The sequence below is a fragment of the Gossypium arboreum genome, chromosome 11 (genome assembly GCF_025698485.1).
Source record: "Gossypium arboreum isolate Shixiya-1 chromosome 11, ASM2569848v2, whole genome shotgun sequence".
NCBI lineage: Eukaryota > Viridiplantae > Streptophyta > Magnoliopsida > Malvales > Malvaceae > Gossypium > Gossypium arboreum.
This window is the reverse complement of record NC_069080.1, coordinates 106,809,176-106,823,285: the sequence shown is the minus strand read 5'-3', so window position 1 is coordinate 106,823,285 and position 14,110 is coordinate 106,809,176. Positions and strand designations below refer to the sequence as shown.

General features: G+C 35.7%; 1 non-coding gene across 1 annotated transcript; it reads right to left on the bottom strand.

Moving 5' to 3' along the window:
• Window positions 1–2,358: 2,358 nt before the first annotated feature.
• Window positions 2,359–2,465, bottom strand: LOC128284952 (small nucleolar RNA R71). The gene has a single exon (XR_008275369.1). It is a non-coding gene; the product is annotated as a small nucleolar RNA R71 (small nucleolar RNA).
• Between the last annotated feature and the right edge of the window lie 11,645 nt (window positions 2,466–14,110).

Here is a 14,110-nt window from a genome sequence, read left to right as displayed (position 1 = left end):
TCGTTTTGTTGGTGAGTAAAAAAGATGGTACTTGGCATTTTTATGTTGACTATCGTGCACTAAACATTGTCACCATTAAAGATCGATTCCCTATTCCATCAGTAGATGAACTATTTGATGAACTCCATGGGGCTTTCTATTTCTCCAAATTAGATTTGTTAGCGAGTTATCATTAGATCCGAATCAAAACAGTTGATGAACACAAAAAAATATTTTGTACTCATGACAGCCACTACAAATTTCTAGTAATTCCATTCAGCCTCACCAGCGCACCATTCACATTCCAGCGATTAACGAATGATGTTTTCTGATAAGTCGTAATTTATACATATTTTTATCCCATGCTTAGCACATTTTCAGATGAATTATCATCAGACTTATGGAATTTGATGCTCCTAATCCTTTAATTTCATATCTTATACTTATGTGAGCATAGGAAAGTAAAAATAGTGAGAAACGAGCCAAAAATGGAGAAAATGGGCCAACGTGGGAAATCAACATGGCCTGGACTTCCTCACACGGCTAGACCACACGCTCGTGTCTATTTAACAGTCTTGAATACGGATTGAAGCACTTGCACACGACCATGGCACATGGCCGTGTCCCTGTCGAGCCCAAGTCTAATTCTATTCGGAAAAGGGCAATTTTGAGGGTTTTGAAGCATTCTAAAGCTTATTTAAACACCGTAGAAGAGGATTAAAAAGACACGCATAGTAGGAAGTAAGGAATTACTCGAAGAAAGCTGATTGATCCATCTCAGAAGCCGGATTCTCCTTCAAGATTGAAGATCTCCCTTTATTTTCCTTCAGGGGTTTTTGGGTTTTTCTTTATGTTTTATCAATATTATTCTTCTGAGATGTTTTCTTTTACAATTATGAACTAAATCCCCTAAATACCTAAGGGGTTGAAACTTAAGACAGATCTTGTTAATATTTTCTGAATTATATGATAAATACTTGATTTGTTCTTAATTATGTTCTTAACTCTTATTTTAATATTCCAGGATATTAATTCAAGTATTGATGTGCTTATCCAAAGGAGTAAAAGTCCTTGTTTAAGAGTAGATCATTCATAATTAAGCGGAGTTGTATGCAATCCTATAGATAGGATGTCATAAATCTACCAGATTAGAGTCAAATTTAATAAGGGAATCCATAGATCGAGTTAATGCAACACTAGGGGTTTTAATTAGAAAGAGATTTCAATTAATCAACCTAGGGTTAGACATTGTTAGTCTCGAGAGGGTTAATAATATAAATTAGGGATTTCTACGAATCAAGTCAAGTGAATAAATTGTCTAGTTCAGAGTCGAATAACAAGTGAAGTCTGGGTCGATTCTTCCTTGGGTGTTGTCTAAATAAATCAGTTTTCCCAAAAGTTTTTCCCCAATTTACTTTCTGTACATTCTTAGTTTAATTAATTAGTTTAGATAAAACAAATCCCCTTATTTTTAAGCTAGATAATAAAAAGAAGGTTACTACTAGTACTTTTAGTTCCTGTGGGTTCGACTCTTGCTATAAACTATACTACTGTTCGATAGGTGCGCTTGCCTTTATCGTGATAATAGTTAGTTTCAAAGTACGATCAATCATAAATATTAAAACTTATCACGAATCAGTCAATTAAGTTTTTGGTATCGTTGCCGGGGAACTAAGATATTAGGAACGCTTAATTTTTATTACTTTAGCCATTATTATTTTTATTTTTATTTAATTTTGTTTTTATTTTAATTAATAAAATTTTCTTTTGCTTTCTTCTGACAGGTTTTCATAGTTTATGACTAGAAGAAACCCATCGCGACCTTTACTTTTTGATAGTGAAATTGAAAGTACAGCTCACAGAAACTGAAGAGAAATAATGAGAAGCCTACAATACATAGAGGAAGGGCAAGAGAACGATATCCATACTACAAACGAGGAGATGGCTGATAATCAGAATAATCTGCTACATCCTGCGATTGCTGCTGATCCAGTAAATCAGAATCCTGCTCCATATACTATGTATGATTATTCTAAACCTATGCTAACAGGAACTGAATCGAGTATAGTTAGGCCTGCTGTTGTTGCAAATACTTTTGAACTGAAACCTAACACGATTCAAATGATACAACAGTTTGTTCAGTCTGATGGTTTGCAGGACGAGGACCCAAATACTCATTTGGCAAATTTTCTGGAGCTCTGCAACACATTTAAGATTAATGGCATTTCTGATGATGCCATTCGCCTTCGGTTGTTTCCCTTTTCACTGAGGAAAAAGGCTAAACAGTGGTTGAACTCGTTACTACGAGGGTCGATCACTACTTGGGAACAAATGACTGAAAAATTCTTACTTAAATATCTTCTGTCAGCTAAAATGGCTAAATTGAGGAATGATATATCTTCTTTTGTGCAGATGGATTTAGAAACACTTTACGATGCATGGGAAAGATATAAGGACCTACTACAAAGGTGTCCTCACCATGGGTTACCTCTATGGCTGCAGCTTCTAACATTTTACAATGGTGTGAACCCTCCAACAAGACAAATGATTGATGCAGCTGCTGGTGGAACCATTAACAACAAAACACATGAAGAGGCTTACGAATTTATTGAAGAGATGTCACTGAATAATTATCAGTGGCAAGTCATGAGGACTAAGCCGACCAAAGTAGCAAACGTTTATAACGTTGACTCGGTTACTATGTTGTCAAACCAAGTAGAACTTTTGAATAAAACGATTGATGGTTTGCTTGGTGCCACGCAGGTACATCCAGTGATGAGGTGTAATTCAAGTGGAGGAGGAGTACACACAGAATATCAGTCCTTTAACCTTAGCACCAAGGAGGAACAAGTTCACTATATGGGTAACAACTCTAGACCTCAAAATAACCCATATAGTAACACTTATAATGCAAGTTGGAGAAACCACCCCAATTTCTCGTGGGGTGGCCAAGGAAATCAAAGACCATAAAATCCTCTGGGTTTTCAACAACCACCTTACTAGCAGGAAAAGAAGCCGAACCTTGAGGAGATGCTAACAAAGTTTATCTCGGTGTCAAAAACTCGTTTTCAGAATACTGAGGCAGCACTTAAGAATCAACAAGCGTCGATCCAAGGGCTTGAAACTCAGATAGGCTAGCTGGCTAAATTAATTTTTGAACGACTACAAGGTAGTTTTCTGAGTAATACTGAATCTAACCCAAGGGAACAACTCAATGCGATTAACGTTCAAGATGAACAAGGGTTAGTTAAACGTAAACTAGGACCGAGGCAAGGAATTATGGTAAGTAAATGTAAGGATGAGGTGGACCATAGTGAGTAAACACCGATAAGTAAAGAGTACAGACCTCGAGTACCATACCCCAATGCGACAAGTAAAGACCACACGGAAGAACAATTTGGTAAATTCCTTAAACTACTAAAAAAATTACATATTAACTTACCGTTTATTGAAGCTCTTTCGAATATGCCAAACACAATTAAATTTTTAAAGGAGCTTTTAGCAAATAAGCGGAAGTTGGATGAGGCGTCGCACATGGAGTTGAACGCAGTGTGCTCAGCCATTCTACAGAATAAGCTACCCAACAAGTTGAAAGATCCAAGGAGTTTTACGATTCCTTGTTTAATTGGTAGTTTAAACGTTAATAATGCTTTGGCTGATTTGGGGGCTAGTATTAATGTCATGCCCTATAAAATGTTTAAACAACTAGGTCTTGGGAAACCCAAACAAACTAGGATGAGCATTCAATTGGCAGATAATACCATTAGATTTCCTAAGGGTATCATTGAAGATGTACTTGTAAAAATCGATAAATTTATATTCCCAATTGATTTTTTTGTTCTAGACATAGAAAAGGACAGTGACGTGCCTTTAATTTTAGGAAGACCCTTTTTAGCAACTGCTAGAACCATTATTGATGTTGGTACAGGTGAACTCACACTTTGTATAGGTGATGAAACAATCACTCTTCAAGCTCGTAATTCGAGTAACATGTCGAATGTCGAGGGTGGTTGTATAAATCATGCTACTAATACTGATCATGTGGTAAAACCTTCTTTGTAGGAAACACGTTCGAAGATCATAAATGAGCCATGTTTATGCAACAACAAATGACCCATCTATGAAGAACGAAGGCTACAAATCGAAAAACTAGATGAATGGCAGACACAGAAACCGAGAACACACGATAAACCGAAACCACGCCATGACAGACTTGATGTTTCACCAAATCAACTTAAGGTTGGAGACAAAGTACTATTAGATGCAGCAGACCCTCGTATTACCACTTCTGAACCAAATAGAGAAATCCCTTTTACGGTACGTAACATCTTCCCATACGGTACAATCGAGGTAACTCATTCCAAATACGGCACTTTTAAGGTAAATAATACTTGTCTAAAACCTTATTTCGGTAGAACTGCTAGAAGGAACGAGGAGTGTAAACTCCTCGCACCACCATAACCATGCGAAATTAAGGTAAGTAGAACTTAGACTATAAATAAGTGCTTCTTAGGAGGCAACCTGAGCACTAACAGTGTTAATTTATTTAAATTTTAGTATTTAACATCTAAATCACTAATTGAGTCCTTGAACACAAGTTTTCAAAATCCGTACGGCCAGGCACACGGGCGTGCCTTAGGCCGTGTGAAAACAGAGCAAAAGTTTTCACCAAACACGGGATGCAATACGTTGCCACGGCCGTGCGACGTGGCTGTGGCCAATCCTGTCAATTCAACACGGGTGTACGACAAGCCCGTACCCACTACCCGTGGCCGAACCTGTCAAATAACCACGAGCGTGCGCATATATACACGGGCATGGGAGAAGCGAACGAAGTAGCACACGGCTGTGCGCCACGGCCGTGTGCACCAACACGTCCAAAGAACACGGGCGTTGGCTAAATTTTAGACACGCCCAAATTTGAAAATCACGAAAAACATGGCTGAAATAAGGGCACATGGGCGTGCCCCACGGCCGTGTGCCCTAATATCTATATAAACCCCTTACTATTCATCATCCCCTTCCCTAAAAATCTAACCCTAGCCGCCGCACACTCCTTCCCCCCCACCGACCAGCCACCCATAAGCACCCCAAATCTTCTCCCTTCTTCCATTTTTCTTCCTTCCCATACCACCTTTCCTATATATTTTCACTTTCCCCTTCTTTTCTCTTCTCTTTCTTTTCTATTTTTTTCTCTTTCTCCTTTCCTACCCTCCTTCCCTTCTTCCCTTTCTTTCCCCTACTTTTTCCCCTTCCACCCACCACCGCACAGCTCACCCGCATGCCTGTGGTCAACACGCCTCCAGGCCACCGCCGTCGCCCCTAGCCAACTTACCACCACCCATCACCGGTTCCCCTTTTTATCTCTATTTTTACTTAATTATTTTTATGTTTATGAGTAAAAATTGTTTTTTATTACTATCTATTTTGTATTTTACTTGTTATTATTGCTTAGTTGAACTCGGTTGATCACTCCATATCTATGCTCCATTTAGGCTTTAACATTAGCATTATTTTGCATTAATTTTTAAGGTCATAATTTTCTCTTAATAATATTCTGCTTAACCATTGTTTATATACATATATCTATATTTAGTAGACATTCACATTCTACTTATTTCATTGATTGATTGAGTCTAACTTGGATATTCTTCCTTACTCATTTGCCTATTATGCTAATTCTTCCAACTGAATTTTAGAATTGTTTTCGCAGGCACATTATGACCAACTCACGAGGCAAAAAGACTGCAATTTCCGCATCGAAAAATGAAAAGGAACAGCCTCTTTCTCGGGTCCTACTTCGGAGATTTGACACCTATTCCTCCAATTTCCACCAGAAAACCAAGAGGAACTATTTTAGATACTACAGGCCCGACCTTTAAGAGTGGGCCGAGGTATCAATTGGGCCGCACTAGAGTAGATACACCTTGCTGACGCATTCCGGGCCCTCCTGACTACTGACCCATGAGGGCTCTTCTTCGAGATCGTCGAGCCAACATATCTTGAGCTCACATTGGAACTCTGCTCGACCTTCCACCTCTAAATCGTTATGAAAAATTTTGATGATCTTGGAACGGTCCAGTTCTGTCTTGGCAGTTTAGTGGGCCAGTTGAGCATCCTTGAGTTCGGTGTTGCATTAGGGCTACATACGGAGGAGTTCATGGATGAAAACGACCTCGACACTCTTCATCGCCACATCCACTATTCTCCTTTAAGGTGCTAGAATACTTTAGTCCTTGCCTCGGCCACTTATGACTCTAGCTGCTCCAAAGCATTGGCTCTCGCCCCATCCCTGCGATACTTACACGCCATCCTAGCCCACACCCTGACAGAAAGGTGAGAGAGTACAGGTGTCGTCATCACTACCGACGCCTATTTTTTATGGAGCATAGCGCATGGGCACATCTTCAACCTTGCTTATTTCGTTGCCCTAGCCATTCGCCATCAGATAGAGCGACATAGGAAGGGGTCATTTCCATCGGCCCTTATGTGACTCGCTTGGCTCGGTACTTTGGTCTTCTCAACACGGCAGCGCAATCATGCTCCCTCACCCTCATCTGTCAGATGTTCCCACAAGGCATCTCGAGTATGCTCTATATGAGGATGATCGAGCGACGATGTGGCTTTGACCCTCTTCAATATTGTCTCGTTCAGTCAGCCGAGCAGGAGAACCCAGAAGACATTACTGATGAAGTCCCTCAACCTCACAAGGATCCACCATCTCAGCCACCACCTATTCACCATCCAGTTCATGCGACTGCTTCACTCTCTGACATCTCTGAGCGTCTCACTCGATTTGAGCAGCAATGTTTTCAGAGCTTTGATCACATTGATGCAACTCTACATCAGATTTGTCAACACCTTCACATCTCATCGCCACCCCTACCTCCCGAACCATCTAGCGATGACGATTTTTAAAGACTTTTTATTTATTATTTATTATTTTTATCTTTATTCATCTTTTTAAAGTACTTTTAATTTTATTTCTCTTTCAGACTAGTTTATGTCATCTTTAGGTTTTACAAATTATATTAAGTAATTTGTGTTTTCGGCTATCTTTATATGAGTGATCATGCTTCTCTACATTTCCTAAAGAGTTATTGATTTTATCGCAGTTATACAGAGCTCCAAAGCTCACTATTACTTAGGAATTTGCAACTCCACTGGAAAAGGTCCTCCACGACTGCCATATCTTCTCGACCACCATGATAACCTCTACCACTATCGGAGTATCATCCTCCTTGCCTTAGCCAATTACTTTCCATAACTATAATTCAAGGAATCCATTTAACATTCAGGAAGTTTCACTTCTCTCCCTATCTTATGATCTTATATCTATATTTTCCAGTACATTTATCCTTGTACATTGAGGACAATGTACATTTTAAGTGTGAGGGGTATTTATATCACTATCAGAAAAATCCTTGAATTTTGTCTTATTCTCATGTGACTCACTCATATCACTATTAGAATGAATTTTGATTAGTTTATGATTTTTATGGGTATGTCTTGAATTAAAACATAGGTATTTATGCATTGATGTTTTAAACTTTAATTAATTAGAGAATCAAGCATGATAAGTTGATTTTTGAGTTTTGAAAATTTTAGGTTATTTTCTCGAGTTTAAGTATTATCTTGGAATTGAAATTCATAGGGTTAACATCAAAAAGCTATAATTTTTGTGAGATCTTGAGCCTTTAGAGCATATATTATTTCTTTCATGCTCACTTTTATTATTGCTATGAGTAAGTTAATATTAATTTGTTATTCTAGAACTTCCTTCGATTATGCATGTCAAGACCACACCATTGATTTAATATGTTGAAATGATAAAGGCACTTAGGTTTAACCCACTCACTCCATAAAAAGCCTACCTTTATAATTAACCCTTAGTGAACCCCCTTGAGCCTAACAAGCCATTCTTTGATATACCCTCAATATTAACCCATAAACCATTATTATTGAAATCCCCTAAATTAATTTGACCCCTATTTTTGTCGAGATTTGATTTGAATAAATTGCTTAGCTATGTTTTACTTTGATAGTTAGCAAAGTTTTATGTTACTTGATTTGTTCTTAAAAAAAAGTTGATGTAATTGAAATTTGTCGCCTAGCATATTACGAAATTATGTAATGCTTGGGTTAAAACGATGTTATCCATGAAGAAAAGCTCAGTTCTAGGTTTTCTAATTAGGAATGTAATTTGTCAGTTTTAGTAATTTTTCTAGTTAGGTAATTTTTCAATTCAATCTCAATTCTAACCTTCTTTTCCAGCTTGTGATCACACCCCCTAACCAAAGCTACGTTACAACCCTTTAAAGACCTTTTGATTGATGTATCATCTTAATAAATAGTGGTGGAGATTTATTTTCACGCAAGCCTATAGTAATAACTTTTCATATTGACTATTGAGTGCTAAATTTGTCGTCCTTAAACACTTCGAGTGATTTGAGTGAATCTTTAGTGAGGATGTTAAACTCTGTGATATTTTGAATCAAAGGTGATTACTTAGATGAGGGGAAACACCTATGTTTTTCTTGATAAAATGCTCAACTTGGAATGTTTGAATCTTTAATGTCCTTTTAGTTGAATTTTCAATGTATGATTACTTATGGATTATTTTGAGATATTATTGATAGGAATTATAAGTTGAGAAAAATGAGTTCCTAATTGTGAATTGAGGATTTTGCTTGAGGACAAGTAAACGTTTAAGTGTGGGGGTATTTGATAAGTCATAATTTATACATATTTTTATCCTATGCTTAGCACATTTTTGGATGAATTATCATTAGATTTGTATAATTTGATACTCCTGATCCTTTAATTTCATATCTTATACTAAGGTGAGCATAGGAAAGTTGTGACACCCCTAATTTGACCCTAGTCGAAAAGTGGTTTCGGGACCACGAAACCGAGTCATAAAAATAATTAACAGTCATATTCGATGCTTATTATATGTGAATATGAATGTGTGGAAGTTTCATACTTTAATTTTATCATTTGTATGCGAAATTATTAAATAGGACTTGTATGAGAAAATTTAGAAATGTGCTAGGCAAATGCTAAAGTGGCCTATTAATATATGTTGGAAAGTGCTTGTACTTGCATGTCAAATTAGCCAAACTATAGGTAGTGGCCGGCCATGCTACAAATTATATAATCAAATATGAATTTTCTATTAACTTTAATTAGCTAGATGCCATATTATCATGGGTGAATGCAATAAAATAAAGAAAGAATAATTAAAGGAAGGAAATGGGTGAAAGAAACAAAGTCTTCATCCATGTTTCTTCCTAGCCGATTCTAAAGGAAGCAAAGAACAACCATTCGGTGATCTTGAACTCAAGAATAAGGTGAGTAGTTCATGCTAATTCTTGAAATTTTAGTATATTTTGAGTTAGTTCTTAAGTTCCTTGCTTAACCCATGACAAAATTTTGAGTTGGGTAATGTCTTAAGCTTTCGGCCATAGTAGAAATTCAGGGGTTAGATTGTTGTTTTTTTTTGTGTGGTTATTTGAAGTTTAACTAGTTAATACTTAAGTGTTGGTATTTGTACATGAAATAGATGAATGTGAAATGGTTGAGTTACTTGAACAATTCGGCTTTGTAATTGATTTTTTTAGTATAGACCTTGAGTAATGCTAGACATAGATTTTGGTTTTGATAGTGCTTATATGAGTTTAATTAATTCAATTTTGATAATATAATGATAGCTTAAGATAAACAACATTCGGTTATGAATTTTTGTGTTAAATCGAAAATGGATGCTAGTTGAGCTATGAAAATTACTTAATAACGAAGAGAATATAAGCTTAATGCTAAAGTAGCATTCAACCTCGGAGTAAGTTAAATTAGTAGGAAAATAAATTTTGAGATGGAAAATTTTGTGTTTGACTAAAGAAAAGAAATCGTTGAAGAGTGTTTGTGAACATGGTAAGTGAATTCGGTTAGTGAGCAAATGAAATAAAAAAATTTGGAATTTGATTTTTGTTTTGGGTATGTATGACCAAGTATATTCAGCCACAATAATAATATAATTACATGATGTTATATTATGATTATTGAGATTATGTATGTGGGTGCATGTATATCTAGTAATATAATGACATTTGGCTTTGATAGTCGATTGATAAGTTATTACTTTAATTACAAGAGCATTTGGTGAAAGTAACATTTGTGTATGAACATATATTAGTTATGAAATCGGTAGGTTTAAGACTAATTGTGGTAATGATAATATATTAAAATGAGATGGATATTTGATTACCGAATGTGAATAATAAGTAAACACTATTGATCGAATATTAAACATCTCTATCTATACTTATTTAGCTCAAGAGCAAGTGGGGTCAAAGTTGGATAAGGGAAAGGAAAAAGTGATCGAATAGCCGTTGAAATCGTTCGACAACATCCGAGGTAAGTTCTTAAGCAATTGAGTTTGATTCCTTTGTAAATTTTAAGTTTTAAAACGGGATGAATATGAATTATGTATATACGTTAAGGTCAATGACTTTTATAAATGACGGCATATATGATATTATATTTTAAATATGTGAATGAGAACTTTACAAAGTAAATTGTATAAATCTGCTACGGACAGCAGCAGTAGCGTGTTTTGGAAAAATTACCATAAATTGTGGGAGTTGAGATAAAGGCTGAATAAACCATGTAATTAAAGCTTGATACGCCTAGTTTCGTATACAAGAAATCGTAAGTAAAGGGGTTGCCGATAATGAGATTTTCAAAGTTGTGTGAGGCGAGTCGAATGGCTCAAATCCCTGTTCAAGATTCGAAAATCATTATAAATCGTACAAAAATGATTATAAGATAAAATTTTACGCTTAGACTCCTTAATGAGTCTAATTTCAAACAAAATAAACGAAAACACATTTTGAATTCTGTACAATGAGAAATTAAATTCTTAATGGAGAGTAGTCAGAGTAGTCAAGCAGTAAAATAGGGGAAACTTTGAGAAAAATCTGGTATTGATTGGCTAAACTAAAAATTCTGAAAATTTTGTGGATAGAGGATATACGAGTCTATTTTCACGAAAAATTAGCGGCACATAATTTGGAATTTCGCCAGTTACAAATAATTTAACGACTATTGCTCAGGAAAACAGCTTGTAGAGAATTTGTGGTTATGTTGTAAACATGGATAAAACTTGTTTTAGTTGATCATAAGCTATTGTTTAAACCCATACTTGAATTCTAAATTGTGATATTATAAAATGATATATGAGTGTTAGATGGATCTTTGATATTAAAATTTGTGAAATTGTAAGTTTATAAGTATTCGAATATGAAATGATAGTATGGCTTGAAATTGAATTATTCATTGGAAAATGATAGATTTAGATTCAGCCAAGACAAAGTGAAAGTATATGTGGTATGTGAAGTATATTTGGATAATTGTGATGTGAATACATGAAAATTTATATTTTGATTTAGGATTTTATGTGATGGATGTGAATGTGTATACATAAGCTAAGGCCGAATGGCAAATGTGATGAATGTGAACATGCATTTGTGTGCTAAGGCCGAATGGAAAATGTGATGAATGTGAACATGCATTTGTGTGATAAGACCGAATGGCCAATGTGATGAATGTGAACATGTATATGTGTGATAAGGCCGAATGGCCAATGTGATGAATATGAACATGCATATATGTGATAAGGCCGAATGGCCAATGTGATGAATGTGAACATGCATATATGTGATAAGGCCGAATGGCCAATGTGATGAATGTGAACATGCATATGTGTGATAAGGCCGAATGGCCAATGTGAAGAATATGAACATGCATATATGTGATAAGGCCGAATGGCCAATGTGATAAATGTGAACATGCATACATGTGATAAGGCAGAATGGCCAATGTGATGAACGTGGATGTGTATATATGTGGGAAAGCCGAATGGTTAATGCGAAATGTGTATGAGATGGATATGTGGTAAAGCCAAATGGCTAATGTGAGATATGTATGAGATGTGTGTATATATATATATATATATATATATTGTGGCCAAATGACAAACGGCGGAATGTGTGTTTTATTAGATATTTGATGAGGTAAATGAATTACAAATTGATAGTTGATGTGAATGTTGTAACATGTGAATAAATATGTATGAAACTCTATGATGTAAACCCGGGATTAAAGACCGGATGACTGACTTCGTGTGGAGATTTCATCTGAGTTAAAGGTCTCGCCGATAATCCGAGTAAAGTTTAAAGCTATAAGACTTCGCAATAAGAATTGCTTATAAATATATTCAATGCGAAAGGTTAAACAGGTATGTACTCCAAGTTTATATGTGAGCTTGATTTAAACTAAATCATAAGGCAGTTATGTGATGCATACGTGAGCAATCTATGAGACTATTCTTATGATTATGTGACATCGGATCAGTGTGAGAGGTTATGTGAAGTTATACAATATATCTATGTCACATGAGCTCACTTTTATGTGAAAGTTTATCTGCCTATTATATATGATGAGATGTGCATATTCGGTAAAGGGATAGTATGCCCGAAGGAAGAGTGAAATAAAAATACGAACAACTATGTTATAATTTGATTATTATCTGTTGACACTGCTTAAAACTTACTAAGCATTGTAATGCTTACTCCGTTTACTTTGTTTCCTCTGTTTTATAGATCTCATTTGGAAGCTACAGGCTCGGGGATCGTCAGCAACTAGTCACACTATCACTATCCACTGATTGTTACTGTTATGTTTTGAATTATTTTATGGCATGTATAGAATAGACTAGTGGCGGAAGAATATTTTGGTTAATGTATATAAGCCATGCGAAAATGGCATCTTTTGAATGTTTACTTAGAGAAGTTTAAATTTTATCCCTGGCTGTGCTTAGTACTTATTTAAATGAATGATCTTTATTTCAAGAAAAAGTTCAAAATTTTACGGTTCTGACATGAGTTATAAGTCCAGAATGCCCTTACCTATTCCGCGATTTACATGGATAGGGTGTTACAAAAGTAAAAAGAACGAGAAACGGGCCAAAAACGGAGAAAATAGGCCAACATAGGAAATCAACACGGCCTAGACTTCCTCACACAGGTAGACCACACCCCCGTGTCTATTTAACAGTCTTGAACACGGATTGAAGCACTTGCATACGGACGTGTCCCTGTTGAGCCCAAATCTAATTCTATTCAGAAAAAGGGCAATTTTGAGGGTTTTGAAGTATTCTAAAGCCTATTTAAACACCCTAGAGGAGGATTAAAAAGACACACAGAGTAGGAAGCAAGGAATTACTCGAAGAAAGATTAATTCATCTCAGAAGTCAGATTCTCCTTCAAGACTGAAGATCTCCCTTCAATTTTCTTCAGGGATTTTTGGGGTTTTCTTTATGTTTTATCAATATTATTCTTCTGAGATGTTTTCTTTTACAATTATGAACTAAATCTCCTAAATACCTAAGGGGGATGAAACCTAAGACAGATCTTGTTAATATTTTCTGAATTATATGATAAATACTTGATTTGTTCTTAATTATGTTCTTAACTCTTGTTTTAATATTCCAAGATATTGATTCAAGTATTGATGTGCTTATTCAGAGGAGCAAAAGTCCCTGTCTAAGAGTAGATCATTCATAATTAAGCGGAGTTGCATGCAATCCTAGAGATAGGATGACATAAATCTGCCAGATTAGAGTCAAATCTAATAAGGGAATCCATAGATCGAGTTAATGCAACACTAGGGGTTTTAATTAGAAAGAGATTTCAATTAATCAACCTAAGGTTAGACGTTGTTAGTCTCGAGAGGGATAATAATATAAATTAGGGATTTCTACGGATCAAGTCAAGTGAATAAATCATCTAGTTTAGAGTTGAATAGCAAGTGAAGTCTGGGTGGATTCTTCCTTAGATATTGTCTAAATCAATCAGTTTTCCCAAATTTTTTTCCCCAATTTACTTTCTGTGCATTCTTAGTTTAATTAATTAGTTTAGATAAAATAAATCCCCTTATTTTTAGGCTAGATAATAAAAGGAAAGTTACTACTAGTACTTTTAGTTCCTGTGGGTTTGACATTCAGTCTTGCTATAAACTATACTACTGTTCGGTAGGTACGCTTGTCTTTATCGTGATAATAGTTAGTTTC